We start from the raw sequence: 22,894 nt of genomic DNA, 5'->3' as shown, positions 1-22,894 counted from the left end.
TGAGTCCCAGGCACTCCACACCACTGGAATCAAGCTAGCCGGGCTGATGAGAGGTGTTACCTCGAAACCGGGCCGGTCCTCGGATGCTTGTTTCCGTTCTGGGAAGGACATGGCTTTTGTAGTTCGGACTGGACTGTTCCCATGGGGCACAGGGTCAGCGCTGATTTGCATATCGCCATTGTCTAACCCAGGGTGGTGTGGAGTGGAAAAACGATGGATTTGGGCCCAGATCTTTGGACTGGGGTGAATGTGTGACATTGATCCACATTCTGTCCATCATTGTTGTGTTCACTGGTTAGAGGAGGCAGACCTGGAAGCAGAGGTCAGCCCGGGACCAGGGTTCAATTCCCGGCTCGGCGGGGTCTTGAGTCCTAAAATGTCCATGGACTCGACAATTCTCGCTCCGGTGCCTACTCGATTCACTGGTTCACACTCTGCGACTCTGGGCAATAGCTTGCTTAATCTCCACAACGGCCCCTCGCGGCGGAATGCCTGGCTTTCACCTTGCGGATACCCTGCCGGGGTTATCTCACAGGGGAATACCAGGACGGGTTCCCTAAGCAAGCGCTTAGAAACCGCTTGGTGATTTGCGCTATATAAATTCCTGTACATTTACATTTACATGTACATCATCAGACCAGGTAAGAAAGTAAACCTCTCTACTTATACTCCCATATCACACTGTGTTACACCCCAAAGATAGGCGCACAACGCATACCTCACTGATACACAGCTTTAACCACCTCTATTTTAGAGTGCACATTTTTTACATTATTCCTATTGCACTTAATCTTTCTTTCAGAAATTCCCCACAACAAATGTATTGCTAGAAACATGTCATGCAGGAGTGGTGTTTATTGTAGCAGGGCAACTAGCCTGGGTCCTACCAACCATGAAAGTATGGTATATTGATTTCAATTTCACTACCACACTCAAGAAAATGTTATGTCTTAGTTGTCACATCTCAATACTGATATTCATGATTTTTTAAAGTTTATATTATCTGATAAAATGTAATCAACATATAATTATAGCATAATTTCATAGGCCTCTAATGTACTTTTATGTTATTTCACCTTTTAGCTTGAAAGGTCTTGTACTGCCATCACTTCTTCTAATGTTCACACAGAAGAGACAAGGCAGAGCCTGCTAAGTTATCAACAACATCATCTGTAGTTTGTATAACCATATTTCTCTCTGCATATGTGTCAGATTACATAGACCTTATTTTCACGATTGAGCAAATTGAGTTTCTAATGGATGTTTATGTGTTTATGTTTGTGTTTTGTAAAGCACATGGCTGCCCGAGGACTTCCACACGCTGGTGAGTGCTCTCCTGAGTGCTACCATCACATGTAAATTAAAGGGAGATTTTGTTCAGCAGTGATCTAAGGTCGAGTGAGAGGGTATTCCACAACCTCGGTACCAGATGGGCAAATGATATGCCTCCCTATCTTGCCCTTTTAGCTCTGGTTGTCCTAAGGAGCTGCTGTTGGGAGGATCTTAGGTGTCTGGTCACATTGTACATAGATATCAGTTGTCTGAGCTGTTGTGGGCCTTGTTTGTTAGTGACCTTGTAAGCAATACAGAGGGATTTTAACTTGATTCTGGCTTCGACGGCAGCCAGTGGAGCTGTGTAAAAGATGATTGTACTCATGCGTGACTTGGGACTTTTACGTGTAATGTAGTTCTCCTCGTGTCACTAATTGAATCATTTTATTGTGCTGATTTATTGGTAAGAATATGTACACATGATTTATCCACCCATATCCCTGTTACATTTAATCGATGAGTGATATCCTTTATATCATACTACACATCAGTTTCCACACCATTTCAATGTTGGTCTACAAATAACAATTTAACACTATGTCTTTGATTAGAGAAGTTTGTGTGTTGGTCTATGCTATGCCTATAAATGGCATATTACTATACATTGATACTAACTGTGTAGGCAAATTTACTAACTCTGTATGTCTTCCTTCATAGCTTTAATTATACAATGGTCCATGGCATCCACCCAAAGCCCCAATCCTCACACAAAAACGGATGTATGACGTTACAACGCATACATTTACAATGCCTACCTTTACATCGCAAGTTTTACAACGCATACCATTACAACGCATAGTGCTTTTGGGCGCTGGATAGCGAATAGTTTAATTTACTATTCCAACTCCAGTCCCCGTGAATAGTAGGGAAGGTGTTGGATAGTACATTAAACCTATTCCCTATCCTAGAGCGCCCCCCAGCGCAATGCGTTGTAATAGTTTGCGTTGTGAAAGTTGCGTCGTAAAGGCACTACGTGGTAAAAGTTGCTTTGTAAAGGATGTTTACCCACAAAAACATGAGACACACAGGAATTAGCAGTTCAACACTCTCTGATGCGTTAGTTAGAGAAGCTGGTGACATCAATTTATCTACTACATTCAATGGTCACTCTTTTTAACCTATTTTCACTCATTGTGTGCATTTATTTCTCTGTCATAATTTCAAAATCTCTTATATCCATGTAATTTGTAACCGTTTGTTTTAAGAATCACATTTTATTCCCAGTACCAATCAATCAATCAATCAATCAATCAAAGATTTGTAAAGCATGGCAAATCACCTGTGAGGGTCTACAGGGACTGGAGTTGCTTTCTTTTTTTCTTAAATTAGAGTAAAGCAAGGAGAAGACATGCAAAAAATAGAAGAGAAAGCAAGGATAATGCAGTGAAAAGAAAGGGAAAGTAAAGGAAAAGACACTCAAAATACATAGTGAAAAAGCAAGGAGAAGACAGGAGCAAGTGCAATGCAGCAGCACAGGGAGAACTATGCCTGATGCCGTCTCAATGGGGTAGTGTTGCGGCCTCTATTAATTAGGTCCTGGGAGGTGCGCTGAAGGTGGTGGGCACAGCTAGGCGTAGGTAGGAAGAAGGTGGCAGGAAGATGCAGCAATGGGGGAAAAACATGGAGGAAGCAATGAAAGAGAAGGGAAAGCAAGGAGAATGAACTCAAAAATGAGGTAAAAAGGAAGGAAAAACAGTAAACACAAGGAAAAGCAAGGAGAAGTCATTCAAAACAATGGGATAAATGAACAAGGAGAAAGCACTGAGAACGAGGGAAAAGCAAGGAGAATGCACCTAAAAAACAGTGGAAAGTAAAGATGAAGCAGTGAAAATGAGGAAAAAGCAATGAGATAGCACTCAAAAAATGGGGGAAAGCATCAGAAAGCAGTAAAAACAATAGAAAAGCAAGGAGAAGTCACTCAAAGAACAGGGTAAAAAGCAAGTAGAAATCAGTGAAAACGAGGAAAAATCAAGGAGAAGGCACCCAAAAAGCAGGGAAAAAGCAATGAGAAGACAGGAGCAAGAAAAATGTAGCAGTACTGCGAGAGCTGGGCCATGGGCACAAATATGAATTTTTCTCATACTGTTTAGAATAGCTGCTGGATCTAGAGTTTCCTGTTCTCCAGCTTCTTCCAGGAAACAGGATAAGCAGTTGACATTTAGGGGCTCATCCACGAAGGAAGCATCTGTTGCAGTGGCTTAACACAGGCCCCTACAGCCCCAGGGGTGCAGGAGGCCCCCAAGCTCCAGGGGGCCCCATTCAGCACCATACTCTGGCTGGAGAGCTCCTGATTGGGCCATGAGGGGGTCCCTCCTCGTACCTTGTATGGGGGGGTCTTTAAGTTTCGTTATGACAGTGACCTGTGGCAATGTACTTTGAAGGTAAATATGGGTTTGTTCTCATATAATCTTATAAATACCATTGAATACTATTCTTTTGTATCAGTTCCCTATGCTAAATTGTCATTGGGTGATTCCAACTAATATACACTACTTCCGTTCAGTTTGAAGGCATATACACAATCTGTACTGTTAAACACTAAGGGGTTGACTACAGGTTGGTAATTTAAATCCAACCCTTGCGTTAACCCATGTTTACGCACAGATCGCAATTACGAGGTAAAAGGTATTTAATACAACCGATAATTCTTGGGTGAGTTAAATACTTCAAGCTTTGTTACATTTCAGCAGGTGAAACCTGCCGAAATTTAAAAGGGGAAATGTGTACTGTATTACTGTATTATTTGAATTTTGGTGCTTTAAACACAAAAATCTGCGTTTTATTTCCCAATAACGTACACTCATAATCAGGACCTACTTATACTACCCTTTCACAACGCCAACCTTCAAAGCTCGCCCCACCCACACACCCAATTAACAATCTGCTAATACCCTCCATCAGGTCACAACCTCATTCTAATCTGGGTCCTGTACTGCTCAGATCTACATACAGGCAACAGCAACCATCACCCCCCATAAACAATTTAACTATCAGTTGTTGATACATTGTCAAAAATACACCACAACCATACTATCCATCACACAACTTTTGGATATTCAAAAGGAAACATTTAATGCTAACTTTTTGTGTGGCCAGGAACATGGATGTATGAGAATAATGTAATGTTATGAATAGACAACAATATCAAACATTTAGAAGTATTCCTTAAAAGAAAATACATATATCTACTTTCATACCTACACAAATAGTGGAAAGTAAGAAAACAAACATGTTTGAGTTTTAAAAATGTAGAGTTATGCCAATTAAAAAGTATAACAAATAATGTACACATGTGCTTGGTAGAGAAGACAGCTGTCCTTAGAAAGAGGAGGAATTGAAGCGGAGATACTCTGGTGACATAAGAAACTGGCATGGGAGGCATGGGAGACAGAATGCGTGGAAATAGCTGCAGTCAAGGAAGACAGGACATACTAGAGCTATCTGTGCTTCTCAGCCTGCCCTTCTATCTGAGTCATCACCTAAAGGTCTTAAACGAGCTCCTTTTGACCAGAAACTGCAGTGGGACTCCACTGGATAGAGCAAGTGTGTCAAGTGTGAATCATACACTTGGCCACCAACCTTGTGGGCATGAGGGTTACAGGAGGTGCAGTTGGAGGGCCACATATGTTAGATCTGTTAGAACCTGCTAGCTAGGAGGAGCCCCATCCTATTTCTCTTCCTACCATCTAGTATCCAGATTGGTTACCCCCTTGGAGTCTTCCACAGCCTCCACTAAGGGTATTTTAAATTCTGACTGTGTGAAGCTCCAGAAGGGTGAACCCTCCATACTGGTGCCCTCTTGTGTAGAGTCATTGTCCTCCTGTGCCCTCCTAGCATCTGAGGTCCTCTGATATGTTTGCCCTGATTACTCAGTTCCCAATTTTCTTTTTGGATTTCCATTGGAAAGGAAATAGAAGAAAAAACATGAGTGCAAATGTCAATTACTGCATGAAAATAAATATATATATTTTTTTCACTATTTGAAATGCATGTGTCTATTGTGATAGGTCGAAGTGGCTATGGGTCTCATTTAGAGTTTAGGAGATAGGGTACTCTGCTACAAATGTGGCGTAGCGCCTCGTCTGCCAATCTGATGCTCTATTTAAAGTCAGACAGACATCATGTTTCTACAGCTGGCATAGAAAACCTTAAACTGACACCCCAGAGGATTTGGGGCCCTAGTGAGGAATTACATTCTGAAGTACTTTTTTTCTGTTCGGGACTGACAAAATAATTCTAATGGTCCCGAACAGAAAAAAAGGTTTTACCCCCACATCCTGGGAGAAAACTTTCAGTTTTGTAGAGTTATTGTTTTTTTTGATTTGCAAAAAGAAACTCCTGCTTATGCAGTTTGTTTTTGCGAAATTGAAAAGCTTGCTGAGAGAATAGATGATATATGGCAGCTACTCAGCAAACTTTCCTTGCCTACAGAAGAGCTACCTTGGTGGCACCAGGGAGGCGTAAAGCGCTAAATCGCTAAATCGCTAAATATGCTGAACTTTATGTTTCCCTGGGCAGCAGAGTGCCTTATTCTGTTGCCTTAGTGGAAACGAGTACCACCAGGATCCAAATGACCCATCTATGTTTGTACTGGCATTACCTAGGTATGCGTTCAATCCCAGTATTAGTTAGACAAACTTACCTAGCAATCACATGCCATTAAACTCTCCAGCAACCTTCTTATGTGCAAGAACGGACAGTCAGAAAACGGAACCTGTTATGTGAGCACCCATTAAAAGCAGCGTACATGCACATACATCAGTAAAGCAGTCACTGACATTGCAGACCACTTGCATGTTGATGGAGGTTGAGTTGAATCCGTCGTAGAAATGGTGTCTCCAATTGAGAGGTTGCTGAAGTACCACATGGGTGAAATCAATGGCACGTGATACCTAAGGGAAGTGGGCAGCAGAATAAAATTCCCTTACCACCAATTGTCTTTCAGTCAATGAGGATACATTTGTGCTTTTGGTTTGTGATACATCATTATTGGCTTGCCTGTGAGATGCCGTTATTGTCTTAACTAACCTTCTGGAAGAGTTCAAATTCCAAGAAATGGAGTGTAGCTATTATTTTCAAATGTGCAAGTATGACCTGGGAGCGTATAATAGGTAAACTGAGCCTCTGATTGCCGTGCAAAATTAGGCGAAGGATAACAGCCGAAGGAAGCAGTTCTAGACACTACTTGTTCACTGGACATCCTAAAGATATTCATCGTCTGTCTGTAAATCTGCACTCTCCTTCTCAATAAGTATTGCTCAGGATTAAAGGCAAAGAAACGAAGCTATTTAAACACATGGCGAGAATGGGTTTTCTTGGTGGCTTACCTTCTTATGTGGGCTCGATGTGTGTGATTGATTGGTGCTGTAGTGAGTTTCCAATATATAGTGCAAAACCTCTTATCCGGCCTCTCTTATTTACACCTGGTAATAACTCTAGTCACAAATTATTCTCACAACAATAGAGTCTATGCACAACAATATTTTATCTTTTTAGTTGTAAATTTATTTTGCAAAAAGTAATTTGTTTTGTATATATACTATTTTTTGATTACACACGTTTTTCTATATAATTTTTTTTTCCAATTGTCATGATTATAGCATAAAGTGACATTTCTATATTGTTCACACAAAGCAGAAAAAAACATGTGTCACCTTCTGCAAGAGAACAAACTATAGTGTAGTGAGTTTCAACTGTTGATGTTTGTGACGGGGTCCTCACTGATCACTCCCCCTCTTTACAATTGCCAGAGTGTTGATTGTTAATGTGTTCTCTGTTAATTATCACTATGTTTAGTGTCTCTGCTTAATTTTTTTAATACAAATAAACCAACGTTTTATACCTCTGTGGGCGGAGTACTCCTCGTTTGTGGTGGAGAACTCACCATATATGAGATAGGGAGGATTAAGTGGAGATATTAGCGAATGCATTTGTGAGTACCTAAATTGGCAATACTGGAGTACCTTCTGAAGTACTTAGAAAGGAGTTTGTAAAAAAAAAAAGTCCCATAGAGTCCGAGTAGTTTCAATCGATAGAAGCGGCTCACAACTCATTTCCAATTTCAGGCAAGTCTGAGAAATGCCCATACTTCCCTAATTTTATTGCCCGAGAATGCTCTGAATCATAGGAGCAGAAGGAAGTGGACATTTCAGATCACTTTCCATAACATTATACAGATCTTACTATTGCCAGAGAGACAATTCACGTGTAATTCCACTTTGGCTGATTTACATTTAAAATTTCAAAACATCTTGTAACTTTGTAACCTATTGAAATATCTAAAACCTGCAATATTGCTTGGGTGTTTAGACTAAAAGTACATAAATGTTTCAACATTTTCCTTACTAGATGACAGTAGTGGCTCCTGGTTGAGAGCGTTGATGCTCCACCCACCCAGATGGCAGCTTTATAAGTTTTGCAGATGGTAATCGGTTAGAACAAAATGATAATTGCTCAGAGCAATTACCATCCACAAAACATTCTCTACTGATAATAAAGGAAAGCCTTTACTGGATGACAGCTTCAATGCCTGGCTGCTTTTCTTTCTCTTGTTCTCATTGAGAGGAGAGACCGGAAAGGCAGGCAGACACTTTCTACGGAGACACATGCACTGGTGCACACGTGTTAAGTTAAATCACTTTTAGAAACTGGGCTGCTGGTTTACTGGGGTGTGAGCCCTTGTCAAGCAGCAACCTTAATCCCAGTCAGGATAGCCACAAGCAAATCCTAAATGAACCTGTGCACATCCTCTGGTAGATTGGCACAGAGTAGTCAGGCTTTAACTTGAGGCAATATGTAAAGTATTTATGTAAACCGTCAACCAATAAACCAACTGAAAGACAACACACAATCCCAATCCATACCAAAAGAATAGAGCTTAGTTTAATAATTAAAAAAAGCTCAAAACAATAAAAACCCAATGAGTAGAAATTGAGTTATTACATTATAAAATTTATAATGAGAATATAGTGAAAAATAAAGCCACAAAGATCTATTGGAGATATCTGGTCGCTCCGAACCTGGACAAAGTCACAAGTTCAGACCAACAGTGATGGAGTGTGGATCGGCTACAGGGACCCAGTTAGGCCCGCAGTACCTTATATCCTGGTTGCGGATTGTTGGGTGGATCCGCATCGAACATGTTTTGGGCACTCAATACGTTGGTCAGTTCCGAGATGTGACAAGGCTGTGGTGAGACATCCTGCTGAGTCAATGTGGAGAATCCAATCGACGTGGCTTGCTATGGGAAGGCCAGTGTCAGGGATGTGATGCACAGCTTGGGCAATGCGTCGATTTCAATCAGTAGTGAAGCTGTGATGCACAGTTTCGTCATCATTGTAGAAGCTGTTATCGACAAGAGATGCCAAGTCCTGCCTTGGGGGAAGTTTCACACAGGGGCAGTCCTGAAGGCAAAGCATCAGTCTCAAGATGTGGGTTGTGGCAGCAATGCTAGTCTTTTGTGATGGGTCCAATCCAGAGAGCGGCAGCCATAATTTGGTTCTGCTCTGGGATGCGCCACTCGACCAAGGAAATAGTAAGTTCTGCTCGGGGATGCGTTTCTTAACAGAGAAGATGCATTGGTTCCACTGGCAAGCACCTTAGGCCCCCTTCCAAGGGTCCAGAAATGGGGTGGCACCACATTGCAGGGTAGATTCGCAGACAGCAGTGTCCAGGTGAAGGGGTTGGAAGCCTGTTATATCCCTGTGTCTTCAGATCAGGAGGCCATTCAACTTACCATTGGAGTCACTCTGGGTTCGGGGTTCAAGAGATGTAGGTCCAGGCCTTCTCACCCAGGCAAGAGGGCAGCAGGCAGAAGATCAGTACAGCAAAGTAGGAGTCCAGCAGAGTGCAGAGCAGCAGAGTGGCAGTCCCTCTGTAGCACAGCAGTCCTTCTTCCTGGCAGAGTTTACACACATCTAGAAGTGCAGTGAAATGGTGGTGTCTGAGGTCCTTCTTCTGTACACAGTTGTGCTTTGAAGTGGGGAGATGCTTCTAGAGTCATACATTTGAAGTGTACAGAAGCTCTGCCTTTTCTACTCTGGCTCCAGACTAACTGCAGGGGTAATGCAGCCCTTTGTGTGGGGACAAGACACAGCCCAATTAAGTGTAAGTGATGCTAAACCCAGTTTCTGTCTCCCATCTTGCCAGTGACGACCCACTCAGCTACACCTAAGCTCCCATTGTGTGCAGTTATGTAGGAGGAATACACAAAGCCAACTGCCAACTACACGCAGTCTTGTGACTTGCGTCAAGCTACAGGCACCAAATGGCTAAGGAAAGAAAATGCCAACGTTCTAAAAGTGACATTTTCAGAAATGTAATGTTAAATCCGACTTACCATAAGTTATGATTTTAAATTAAGATTTGAGAGCCACCAAACTTGATCAGTTATGTCCACACATTTGAAAATTGCACTGATAAAAAATGTAATACAGTATCCCAATGTTATTTTAGGGGAGATATAATCCGTGAGGTAGTGGAACACAAATTTGGGAGTCTTTTACTACCAGGACATATACAAGTTAAAAGTACATGTCCAACTTGTTATATATACTGCACCCTGCCCATAGCTACCCAGGGCCTACTTTAGGTGTGAACTATATGTAATAAATAGAAAGGTTTGGACCAGACAAGTAAGTTAACTTGCCCGGTTGACATGGCAGTAAAAACTTCACATACAGGGTCTGCAGTGCCAGGCCTGGGACATGTTTAAAGGGCTACTTAAATGGGTGGCATAATTAGTGCTGCATTCCACTAGTAACATTTGATCCACAGGCCCTGGGCATATATGGTGCACTTTACTAAAGACTTACAAAGAAATCAAAACTGCAATTTTTTGATAAACCAATGTTACCATGTTTTAAGTAAGGAGCACATGCACTTTACCATTGATTAGCAGTGGTAAAGCACCCAGATTCCTAAAGCCAGCAAAAACGGTTAGTAGGCAAATACGGGGAAACCACCCCATGGATGCCAGGTCTAACAAACTGGTGTTGCATTAATTTCAGAACTACCCTGTGAGTTTCAACTGTAAGTTTGGAGGAGATGTCAAATAACTGTTAGCGCTGATGACTTTGGAAATGTGGAACTGGATTCGAGTCTCAGCATTGGTTCACCACATTGTGGTTCTGGTCAAATCACTTATCTCCGCCTTTCTGCAAAAAGATTAATGCATCCCTATGTAATCTACTTGTGCTGATACAGCACTCCATTACCTTCAGGTCGAGTTTGCTCTGCATAAAATTGCACCCAAAAAAAAACTTGAGCGCGGGAATTTAATGTGCAGGCAAAAATCGTTTTCAAGTAAGCATTTTATCAAGCTTTTAAAAGTGCATTGCACAAAACACTAGTTGGCATTTTTTGAGCCAACGCAATTAGTAAATCACATTCTTTGCATGATTCTAAGCAGAGATTTGTAGTGGGTAATGTTTCATTTCCTGTGGTGTACTGAATTATTTGTTGAGTCAGCTAAAATGTTATCTTTTATGTGGTCATATCACTATGTTGTTTGAGCTACAGGTTTACATCATTAATTGAGCCCAAAATACAACTTGGTGATATTGAACAATACATGTACTTTGGGGCTTATTCACAAGAAACTGAAGCATCTCTGCATTAGAGAAGAGATGCGTCAATTTCCTTGCACAGGGCAAAGAAACCCTTGCGCCACCAGGTAGGCTTTGTATTTACAATGCAGCACACCATGGCGCAAGGATTGAGAGATGCATCAGAAATTCTGACACATCTGTCAGCGCAAAAGTCACGCATTGCTGAAGTTGTGTTGCAAGCATGATGCAACTCCAGGAATGCTTGGGGGAGGCCTATGCTTAATATACTGTGTCACTCCTTACGCCTGCTCCAAGCAGGATTAAGGTTTTGACGCAGTGGCGCCCTAGAAGTGGCACAGGGAAATTCACTGAGTCACTTGTATGAGGCTTTTCTGCATGGGAACGCCCACCTTGCATACATTATACCTGATGCAGGTATAATGTGCTCAGGGCTTTCCAAAGTGATGCATCTCCCTGAATGTGTCGAGTTGTAAATTGGCAGCAACCTGGTGCATGGGTTACGCTGCTGATGCATCCAAAAAAGTGGTACAACGACGTCGCAAAAGTGTTGCAATGCGGCTTGTAAATCTGGCCCTTCGTTTTTTGTGCCGTGCATATACTGAGATCCATGATCTCAAGACGCTCTCATGTGTGCTAATGGTCATTAGGACAAATGAGAGCACCTTGAAATATGATACCTCAGGATGTGCACTTTTTCAAAAAAAGAAACCAATGTGGTAATGAAGTTATTAGCACTGCGTGCCTTGCTTTGCTAACCAGAAATTGGACCTGCATTTTTGCTCCATTTATCATAGCAATAAAAATGGAAATTACACCAATATACACTATTTTTACAAATGTTCTTGTGGGGAGAACCTCACAAACCCACCCTGAGAAACGTCAAGCTTACTCCCTTCCGTCGCATGACTGCACTTGTTATTTGATCTTACGCCCCTCAGCTTTCAAATTCGACCAGCCTCCATTGCTAGAAGACATGAAACAGAGAAACTAACCTAGCCTAAATATATGTTTTATAAAAGGTGAAACTGCAGACAAGTTGGTCATCTTTTTGTGAAACATATTTTGCTGGAATCACGTGTAACTTTACTGAGGGTGTAACTCACAATGGAAATCATCTGATATGCAGGCAGGAGACTGTTTTGTGGAAAATAAATGTTTTCAGAAACGTTCCACTCAAATCATTCTCTGCTTTCTGAAAATGTCACACATTGTGTGCATAATTACATTTCGAACTTCCTAACTGACCCCTCTAGGTATGGCAGAATGTGCTTATCAGACAAGTAATCAATCACACATATGAACAGGAAAGGTATTTAAATGTATGTTTAATCTGCTGAAGATAGGATTCTATTGACTACTAAATAAAAGGGAAGTGTTACTTTGAAGACTGCATTATATCCTGCATGATATCAGACGATTTTTTCTGTTGGAAGAAGTAGTGAGGGTGGGAGGGATATGGTGAGTACAAGAGGAGGAACCTGTCAGCTACCAGCACGTCACAAAACTGTTGATGTGTGAATAGGATTAGATATTGTCATCAACATCAGCTAGGGTCCTAAAAACAATAAATCGTCTGTTACATCTCTTTAACTCCGCGAATTACGATATACTTTCCCCATCACTGTCCTCAAGAACAACCGCGAGAAATCAACACATATTGGGCCTTATTTACAAGCCCCTTGCGCCACCCGTACCTCACTTTTCCCATGTTAAAAAGTAAGCAAAAGTGTCTCAAGGGGGCATCTGGTGGGTGGTTCTTCGGCGTTCGTATGCACCTGCCCATGATTTTTGACACAGATCCCTACCTACTAAAAAGATAGAAAATGAAAATGATTTGCGTCAAAAATTACACCTACTCAAGGCAGCCATAACGTGAAAAAAGCTTTCTTTTACCAAACCGTTACTGAGTTTGCATGTGTGCTGAAATGTACGGCACATATACAGTTAAAACACTTTTTTAATTATGTATAACCATAGTATTTTGTGCTGGAAAGGCACCCTTACAGTACAAACTTAAACAAGAAAGCATCCGCTCACCGTTGCACGATGGTGCAAGGATGTGGGCATAGTGTAAAGAAAACACAGGGAGATGATGGACGGAGCACTGACATTTTTAGACACTCACCCCCAGTCTCAGATCTGGGTTGAATCCATCATCGTTCATCTGTTTACTTTGCCACCTTAGTTCAGAACCAGCTATATGCAAATAAGTGTTGACCCTTTGCCTTATGGGAAAATTCCAACTGAAAATGCGAAGCCGTGTCTTCCCTGAACCAGAAACAAGCATCCGGAAGTGCACCACTGCACAGGGAGAGAGAGCGAGACAATATAATATCTTTGTTGTTATGGCATTGTTCCACTCTTACCTTTTGACCCGACACAGTGCAGCAACTGTGGGCTACATTGCATCAAATCTCAGTAAATGTGGCCCCTAGCCTGCATCATTTGGAGGCGGCCATTATTACGTTATGGAAAGCAGTGATTCTGAAATCTCTCTAGTTGAATTGTTGCAATGGATCTTTAGTAGTAGGAGCCCACTGTCTACTGGTTGCTACTTGCTGGCTACTGATTGGCTTGTTTCTGTTTTTACAAATGTAGTCTGAGCGCCTCAAGTTCCTTTTTCTTCATGGGTGCCGGTTATATTTGCTCTGGAGTGTGGACACGTCCTCTTCTCTCTTTTTTCTGTTTCCTCCCTTGCTTGGTTATCTGACCATGGTGCCACCACTACGAAGCAGTGCATAATGATTATGCATTGAATAAATGTGCCATTGTGTGATGTTCCTTACACATCTTTAAGGCAAATGTACATTCCCTAGGTATCCAAGCCTTAGGGAATGTTGATAACATTATAGAACCTTCAGATACCAAGTATTGATCTTTCCTTATCAGAGCACAACCCCACCACAAATTTCAAAGCAGGATTTATGGTGCTAGCTCATACAAGACTTCCATCATAGGAGCATGATTACCCATGTGTCATTGTATATTCTGGCCTGTGATCATGGCTTCACGCTACCAAAATCTATTTTATTGCTTTACTAACTGTTATGCAAACAATTCTCACTTAGCAAACGTTATAATTCTTAGCCTGGCTTTTATAGTAAATATACTGAGCCAGAACTCCTGCAGTGATAATGGTCCCGATTCATGAAAGTAATCTGAGACAAAATCCTAACTTTAGGAATTTCGGTATTGATGAAGGGCATTTAGGAGTAGTAAAGATAGGGGGGTATATTATCAAAGGGTTTTATCTCAGCTTTTTTGGCTTTAAAAGCCAAGAAAGCGGAGATAAAATTATCTCCCTATTACCAAGCTGTCGCTATCACCAGTTAGCGACAGCTAATAGGAGATAGCGACCACCATGGGCCCCACTTTGCATGTCAGTGATATTTATCACTAATGATATGCAAAGTGGGCGTGCCAAGATGTTAGCGACTGGAAACAGTCGCTAACATCGCTATCTCCTATTACCAACTTTTGTAGATATTTGCGCTAAGCGCGAATATCTCCAAAAGCTAACACCTGCCCTGAGCAGTTCTTAGCCATGTTATCCAATGGGAGGTGGATAACATGGCTAAGAGCATTTGCTCGATAATGCATGAATATCGCTGACTTTTCAGCGATATTCATGCATTGCGGGCGTTTTTTATCGCATTTGCGATAAACCTTGCTAATAGCAAGGTTTATCTGCGATAAAAATCGCCGATGTGCGGCGATAATTTTTGTCTCTAAACAAGTTAGAGACAAAAATTATCGCTAGTTGTTGGTAATATGCCCCAGGATTCCTAACTTTACTACTCCTAAATGCCCTTTGTCTATACCGAAAGTCGTAAAGTTAGGATTTTGTCTCAGATCACTTTTGTGAATCGGGCCTAGAATTTCCCAGAACAGGTTTGGAACCTTTCCCGCTCCCCCTTGGGTAATCCTCTGTACCTTGATTGGTATATATTCCGTTATCATTTGAAAATGGACACAAACAACATTTATTGCATTGTACTAATGTTTTGCCCTTGCACTTCATAAATAAAACAATTTACCTTGCGCTCTCTGCATCACCAATTTACCTTACGCTCGCAGCATCGCCGAGTTGGCAATGCAGCGAGCGCAAGGTAAATAGTTGTATTTATTTATTTACTTACTGTACTCCTTGCCGTCATATGTCCAACTCCACTAACCCCCACACCTACCCCGTCCCGCCCCAGCATCCCGCAGCGCGCCCTGTGCGAGGTCTCACTGCTAGCGAGGCATATGTGCAAAAATTTAATTTAGATATGGCCGTATTCATCTGTTACCATGGATGTAAGCCTGGATGTTAGTCAAACTATTTCACTGGGCAATTCCTAGCCATGATAATACAAATGTCTAAATGAGGCCGCATCTAATTGGACCAGCCATGGCAATTCATTTATCATCCTACGTTTTCTTTTATTAGTCTGTGGGAGTGTTCCAAGAATCATTCAATGAAATAATGATGCATGCACAGCTGTCAAGCACATCAATTATGACATTAGTCATTTATTGGGAGCGGGAGAAGTCAGCATGTGTGAAAGGGGCTGATCTTTGATTTGGCCACATTGATCTTCACGTCCTTCTCCTGGCAGTGCTTTTCTGTCACCTTCAATCATTGGACGAGACAACTCTCGGCGGAAGCAATTACAAATGTGTTGTCAACCTCCACGAAGGGCGGAATTACCGGGCCTTGGTTCATAGGCTGCCATCTTCAGCGAGGACGCATTTTTGAGCATTTGTTTTGAGAGGACTCAAATCATCTAACTGAAGCTCCATTGCTAATGTTCTTTCTGCCAGAGGAACTTCGTGTTAATTACTTGTAATCTACTTGGAGAAATGTAGGTTTTGTTAATCTTAATTTGTGAACAAAGTTAAGAACAACATTTTTCACCCATGGACATTGTTTCAAAGGTGTGGAAGTTAAAGTGTTGCTGCATTTCAAACTTAGGGAATGTAAACAAATGGTAAACCTTTGCACTTTCACGTGATTTCAAGACATGCAAAGGCACTGTTGAGAATGAGAAAACAAGCTCATGAAGGTAGCCATTGTCAAATGAAAAATCAAGGCAGGTTGCAAATAGTGGGTCCAACTGTCTGCAATCATTCGATGAAGCAAATGCCTATTCAAGGGATGGGTAGCAAAATGAGCTGCCTAGATTAATGTGGCAGGTTGCTATTTTCGGTCCCCTGTAGTTGGCTACCTATGCAGTGATGTTAGCTGTGGTAAATTAATTGAAGCAATCCTCTGCTCAATGTAGCTTTATTTAAGCGAGACAGAACTGTCCACCAACTAGCCGGCCAGGCAAACTGAAACCCCAACCGCCGCTTAATCGAATCCCACAACAGATGCCATCAATAACATGGATGTTATAATGTCACGAGCACGGCAGCACGAGGAGAGCTGTACAATGTTAACCATAATATCACAATGGCCTACACGGAACAGAAACACTCCATCCCTGCGTTTCCATTCCTATACTGGTAACATTTAGAAGACACTCCAGTAACCAGTGCTACTTAAAAAAAGTGTCCTGTTTGGTAAGATGTCAGGCCTCCCTACGAAATTCTCAAAATGTAGGTTGATCAGCTGGACAGCTTACCATTTGTAAGTGAGCTACCTACTGCTTTGAGATGCTGGTAATATTTCCGTGGTTTGAAGCCACAGTAGTGATCACAAACCATTGACACCTCTGGTGCTTGATTTGAGCCGGTGTCTGCTGGTGATCATCACTGTTTCTTAATTCTTAGCAAATGCACTTATGACAGTCCACCACATGGCGTTACAGTTTTTCTCTTTTTAAGATGAGGACAAAAATATTCTTTAACATTTCAATATACCTTAAAACCTGATAATACCAGCTGTTCTTGTCTTTGTTATATAGTTACGTGGCCTGAAATAATTTGACCTGTCACACTTGTTGGAGTGTGATGGTTATTACTCGTATTGGTATTGGAATTGGCAGCACTGGCAATGGCAATGGGTGGTGCAAGCTGCAGTGGCCTTCTGAGAAGGACCTTCACTTATTTTTTTTTTACAAATAAAGCACTGGACATTTCTCACTGCAAATGGCAAATAGGATCGGATGGTCCTTCCATGCCCTCTCCTAGTTAAAATTTAGAATGAATCATAACACTGCTTTTGTGATTCTGTTTTGTTTCTAATCTGCAAAAAGGTTTTAGGATGTAAAAAAAGTATTTTACAGTTGTAAACCCTGTAATTCTTTCAAATTGTAGGGTTTGAAACTTGAAAATGGTATTTCACTTCCGCCTTCAAGATAAACTGTAAGCATCTGGCATTCATAAATGAACACACCTACACAAGCAAATGCTCATTAATAAAAGTTTCATGACCATCTCATTTACAAGTGATACTTTGTGAATCAAATATAGCTGCAGAAAGGCTAAAAATGTTTGCTGTTATATATGGCAGAAATGTGCTTCCATTGTGGATAACACGATGACAGCCACATTTTCACCCTTTACCCAGTCTAAAACCCTGACCTTGAGCTTAAAAGAACAACACCCACGCATAAAAAATCAAGAGCTGCATCCACCTTCTGCTCATCATTCCACCAATGGTATGAACATCCCAAATTTTGCTCGTGAATGCATTCTGCAGTTATCTATGATCTTGATATCTCTGCTGTCATCAAGCGACATGATTTAGATGCATTCATCAGCAAATAGACACGGCGCAGTCCCACCTGCACACACATACCCGTGACTTGCAGAATCCAACACGCAGATCACATAAACAAGATAGGAGGAAGACAATCACAATCCACAAATTTACCTGGCCAGCACCGTCTATGACTTTTTAGCACCCAGATTATTCACGTTTCTCACCTCCTTAACCTGCTCACTCTTTCTGCATTTCAGGCCTCCTTCTGCAAACTGATCCCTAGAGACCCCCCACTAACTTCACAGAACAAATGTGGGACATCATAACCCCTGACTGTGTACAACATACCCATCCCATCTTAATCCACAGCATCTATCCGAAATCACTTCACTCGATAGATGCCATTTCAATCGCCTTATCACTGCTTCAATATCAAACTTATGAATAGATGTCAACCAACTAGTAATATTAACCTGCCCCTTGCGGGAATTTGGGTTTTTGGTTAAGAGGGGTGTGAACCCTTCTCAAGCAGAAGCCACCGTCCCTTTCAGGGAGAACCACAAAAGTCACTAAGTTATCCTGCACTTACCCCTCTGGTAGCATGGCAAAAGAGCAATCAGGCTTAACTTAGATGCAATGTGTTAAGTATTTATGGAGCACTCAAATTAAGTCACCCTGTATGTTGGCCAATGTGAAACCTAATTTGTCACCTCTGATCGTAATCCATGCGTTGCTGGGAGAGATACATCAATGATATCTTAACAATCTGGATAGGTTCCACTGACATCTTGAAGCAATTCATAGACTAGCACTGTTAATATTGAAAATACGATGTTGATGTATACCATGATGTAGGTATGTATAGCAACAAACTTGCATCACTGTGTCGAATCCACCCTATATGACCTCCACATCAACCCAGAGTCAGAAAAACATGGTCAGGCAGGCCCTGGAACCTAGGCCTGACGCAACTGATTGACGGATCACAGGTGGGGTGACACGTAACCCTTAGACAAACACGAAACAAGGAAAACCCAGATCAATCCCACAGATAGGCAGCAACTCCAGAATGGTCTGAGGAGATTGGCCCCAATAAAACACATTTGGCTGAAGGGGCACACATTCCCAAAAGAAGTCAGTTGCCACACCAAGTTAGGAACACTAAGCCAATCAGAAGACAGCATGCACAGATGTAGCATAATTAAATCCCATGGCATCAAGAGAAATCTTGAATGCATTTTTTCTGCCTATTTGCACTGCACGGCCTCTTGTAGAATTTAGTGTCTATGCTGCTAGGGTAATAATTAGAAATGTAAATAACGACGTTATCTTGTTTGTAATAGAAACTATTGAAGCACTGTGATCGCCTTTTTGCATAATGGAATTACTTGTTACAGCATATTTACACTTCAATTCGTAATGATCCAGTCAATGCCTGATAGATTTTATAGTTTATTTGTATTATGATTGCTAAAAGTTCATCAGTTTTATTGCATAAATATGAATGTATTTATAAATTGTCAAGAATATTTTTGTCATTGTTTCAAAAAAGATGCTCACAAATAGTTTTATTATTGTCCTGTAACTAAATGTGATAATGTTTTTCATATAGTGTCCAATTAGTAAGATGTTTTACTTGTAATGATTTGTATTACTCAAGCAATAAAGACTTATTAATGCGCAGCATGTACACTACACGCAGTGATCACCTGCTCCCTATGCTGGTCATCTGGACACGTCCCAACTAGTCCCACATTGTGTCTATGCAAGGTCGAGACCCACCTGTGCTTCTAATCAAATGACCAGATTTATGGCCCCATGACCAGGCCCAGATTTCTATCTAAACAAACAAGGACCTGGCACAACTTGGTACTCTTATATATATGTAGGACTGGTATGGGTAGATATTCTTATCTTCTCCCAAACTCAGATGCTCTTTTTTGCACTCTGACCTAATCGTCTGTGCCTGAATATTCAATGAAAACACAGAAAAAGAGAAGTGAAAACCAGTCGTCAGTCACTCAGCAAACAGCACTCTCACTATGTGTATGTATACTACAAAGAAAAAGTCTGAAGAAATGAGAAAGTATCTCACATGCGCACCACTGGAGGAGCTACTGGCTGGTTCTTTCCAGCTTTCCCACATACTTATCATCATTGATAGCTTTCTCATATGAAAGGAAATTGTGTGTCCAGTGCAAAAAGGTGTACAAACTGAACATAAAGACCCCGTGAGAAAGTGAGACAAAAGACTTTTCTAGTACAAATTGGGGCTCAACTCACACAGGTATTCGCATATGTTTATTTCCAAAACATGAGCTTGCCCAATAATAAAAACACAGCGTGTTGTGAACCACTTCAAGGACAGCCAACATGTTTCATTGCCTGGTATACAGTGGCGGCAAATTCATCAGGGTAACCGAGGTCAGCAGTAACCTCACTGGACATCTAGAAAAGAATCAAGAGTGACTAATGAGAGCCATAGGACCACATACCAGCTCTCACTTAGTCATAGGGGTGTATATAATTTGTACTTTCCTTTCCCTTACAGACAGCACTTTCGTTGCTTATAGATTCATCGCGTTACGACTGTCTCCATGCGGTCACTCGTCCCAGCGTCTCAGATTTCTATCTCCAAAGAATTGTAGAAAGTGCTTTATGATGCTTCATGTAATGTATAAAAAGACAGCTGAAACCAATGTGGTTTGAGACAGTCTGTCGATCCCGGCTCTGCTGCCTGCTCTCCCAGCCACTACGTTTAATTAAACCAAGTGTTCCTGTTTAGCAAAAGGTTTATTTTGCCAGGTCAAATTGGCAGTGTAAAACTCCACACTGACTGCAATGGTAAATCTCGGACAGGTTTTGAATGCCTACTTCAGTGAGTGGCACAAAAAGTGCTGCAGGCCCACTAGTAGCATTTAACTTATAGACCATGGGTACATGTTGTACCACTTTATTAGGAACCTATTAGTACATTAAAAGTCCAATTTGGTGTAATCCAATTTGACCATATTTAGAGGAGTGAGCAAAAGTACTTTAGCACTTGTTAGCAGTGGTAAAGTGCACAGAGTCCTAATTCCAAGAAATTGAATTTCAGTGAATAGGAGGGGAGAAAGCAAAACCTTTGGGTAAAGACCATCTAAGGACTGTCAGGTCTAACACCACTCTTTCAAAGATGTTCATGGGATGACCACCAAAATGAAATGCACAAACTCTCAAACTCTCATCATCCCAGATCTCAACTCACTTTTATACATATTCAACAAAGCAATGAAGAACCTTACAGAATGCAGTGCTCCACTGAAAACATGGCCCTGAAAAACGAAAACATTATTTTAGAGAAGAAGCTTCAAAGCAAAGTGAAAAAAAGAAATGAAAACATTCAAGATTTATCAAGGTACCCAAGGACCTCTCCCAACTCAATACACTCACAACCTACATCCACACTGCTAACCCCATGATTGCTCATGGCCGAGCAGTTCCGTCATGAGCACACACCCACCGTGGCTCATGATGGAACCTCTCCGTCATGGCACCCACCCATGGGAGAAGCGCTGGCGCTCCCCCCATGGGCAGCCCATCTAGCCCCCACACCGGAGGATGGCAGCAGAAGAGTTTCCTCTGCCACCCGACACCCACCAGGGAATCTCATGATGTCATCGCGCCCAGCGCGCACCAAGGTCATTTGCTTCCAGGCGTCCAGGAGGGGCGAGGTATGTTTTCTTGCTCCGGTGGGGTGGAATTTGGGATGTATTGAGGCATCGGGGGAGAGGAAAGACTTTTCCCTCTACCCTGATGTCTCAATTCATGGCATTCCTGTTGCAGGATGGCACACAGCGTCAAGATCGTACAGCATGAATGCCCCCACTAGGCACCAGGGTTGTCCTTTATTTGTAAAGGAAGCAACCCCTTGGGCAAGGGTCACTTCCACAAGGGACCAAATATTTTTAAGACTTTTTTGCCTCCCCGGGGACGGATCACCTGTTTTTTTTTGGCAGTTCTGGCCCCAGGGGGGGGCGAAAAGCCTACTAGAGCTAGGGATATTAAACAAAATAAAATGGGAGATACCCCTTGGGCAAGGATCGCTTCCATGGGACATATTTTTTCAATGTGTATTCTGCCCCCCCCCCCTCCAGATCAGCTTGTTTTTTTGTTTTTTTGGCCTTTCTGCCCCAGGTGGGACCCCTTGGGCAGCGGTCGCTTCCAGGGGGCAGATATTTTCATAAGTTTATTCTGCAGATCGGGCTGTTTTTTGGCCTTTCTGCCCCCTGAGGGAGGGCTGAAAACCCACTAGGCAACAGGGATTTTGTTTTGTGTGTAATGAAATTGACATGGTTGCTTCCAAGGGGGTACAATTTGGTTAAGGTTATTTCTGCCTCTCCTGGGGACAGATCTGCCCCTTTTTGTTGGCCTTTCTGTGTTTGGTAAGAGACTTTCTTTTTCCAATGTAAATGAGTTCCATTTCTCTGCATGAATGTGTTTTTTGCAAATGGTCTAATAATATTAGTATGTTTGGTTTCTGTTTTTTGAGTGTCAAAAACGTTTTGCATTTGTGCTTGATGTCTATTTTGTTGTCTTCTGAGTCATTGCTTTTGTTTTTTCTTTTTAGTGGGATATCATTGGTTTTTGCTGTGTCTCTGCAGACCGGTATGGTGATTGCAAACAAAAATATGTGGAAATTGTATTTTTTTCAGCTAAATTTGAGGTTTGCATGGCGTTCTGGGTAGGAAAACAATGGGGGATCCACACAAGCCATACCTCATTCAAATCCCCCGGGTGTCAAGTTTTCAGAAATGTTTGGGTTTGGAAGTTTCCCAGTATGGCCGCTGAGCCTGGGGCCAACACCCCAGGTGCCCCTCCCAAAACTAGGTAGTTTTAATATTGGTAATTTTGAAGTCTCCACAGTACGATTTTGCCTTTTCCTGTTGCAGGCACTATGCCTACCCACACAAGTGAGGTACCATTTTGATTGGGAGACCTGGGGGAATGATGGGTTCCAGAACCAGAACTTTCCTACACAGAAATGTGAGAAAAAGTGTTTTTTTTCTGTTAAATTTGAGGTTTGCAGGGGATTCTGGATAGGAGAATGTTGGGGGACCCACGCAATCCGTACCTTGATGGTATCCCCCGGGTGTCTTATTTTCATAAATGTGTAGGTTTGGTAAGTTTTCCTGGTTGGCCGCCGAGCCCGGGGCCAAAAACTCATTGGTCCCCCCTTGCAAAAACAGGTTGGTTTGAGAGAGGTAATTTTGATGTTGCCTCAATAGGTTTTGGGCCCTTGCCTGTCGTGGGTCCTTGACCCACCCACGTTAATGAGGTATCATTTTTATCAGGAGACCTGGGGAAACACTGGGTGGGAGGA

This window comes from Lissotriton helveticus, chromosome 8 (genome assembly GCF_964261635.1).
Source record: "Lissotriton helveticus chromosome 8, aLisHel1.1, whole genome shotgun sequence".
Classification (NCBI taxonomy): Eukaryota; Metazoa; Chordata; class Amphibia; order Caudata; family Salamandridae; genus Lissotriton; species Lissotriton helveticus.
Note: the sequence above shows the minus strand (reverse complement) of the source record.